Source organism: Fonticula alba (genome assembly GCF_000388065.1).
Source record: "Fonticula alba strain ATCC 38817 unplaced genomic scaffold supercont2.4, whole genome shotgun sequence".
Lineage (NCBI taxonomy): Eukaryota > Rotosphaerida > Fonticulaceae > Fonticula > Fonticula alba.
The window spans coordinates 1,514,643-1,515,651 of record NW_009242974.1 but is presented as its reverse complement, the minus strand read 5'-3'; positions in this window follow the sequence as shown (position 1 = coordinate 1,515,651).

The window sequence follows — 1,009 nt, the reverse complement described above, 5'->3', positions numbered from 1 at the left end:
CACACACACACACACACACACACACACACACACATCGCGGCCCCCCCTTCCAGCGGGCACTCATCCGGGAGTATGTTCCGATTCACAGCTATCAGCTTCTCCGGTGCCCATGGAAAAAAGCATCCCCGCTGCCAGAATGCGCCCACGGAGGAATGGCCCGGTCCCCCCCCCCCCATCCCCCAGGCGGGCGGGCCAGACACAAGCCGAGTGCCAAGGCCTCGCCGGCCCCGGGCGGCGGAGGGCGCGCGAGGGCCGATGTGTGTGTGGGCCCGCGACCAGCGCACCGCGGTCCTCACCCAACGGCGGGGATCCCGCCTCCCTCGCCCCTGTCTCTGTGCTCCCAGCAGCCTGCCGGGGCAACGACTGGGGGGACCGGGGGGGGGGTGGCGGGAGGAGGCTACCCGCGCATGCAAGAACTCGCCCGGGGGCAGACGCACCCATAGAGCCGGCGGCCCGGTCGAGCTGACGAAGCGCCTCCCAGCTTCGCGGGCCCCGGCGGCCGAGGCGGATTGCGCAAAAGGAAGCCCGCGCGGCGGCCCGTCCGAATGGCCCGACACGCGCCGCGAAGAGAAGCACCGGACAAAGCGCCAGCCAAGTGACCTGCCTCTCCTGCAGCAGACTCGCCAGGGGCGGGCCCTCGGCCCGGGAGCGGCCATATGGACCAGGGCGGCGGGGCATCCGGAACGGCAGTGTGTGTGCGCCCGGTTACCGGAATGTGCCCCCCCCCCCCCCCAGGGCCGTGCACGATGCGGTGTGTGCAGCACGCGCCGGCGTCGGCGGCACCCCACCCCCCCCAACACACCCCCCCCCCCCCCGCAGCCGCCGCCGGGGGGGGGTGAAGGGGGGGAGGGGACGCAGGGAAGGGCGAGGGGGGCAGGTATCCGAGGAGGGAGGGAGACCGCCTCTACTTCGGGCTAGTCCCCGCCCCCGCCCCCCCCGGCTGGCCAAATGGAGACGCTCGGCCCAGGGACACTGAAAAAAAAAAACGGCCCGGCTTTCAGGCATGTAG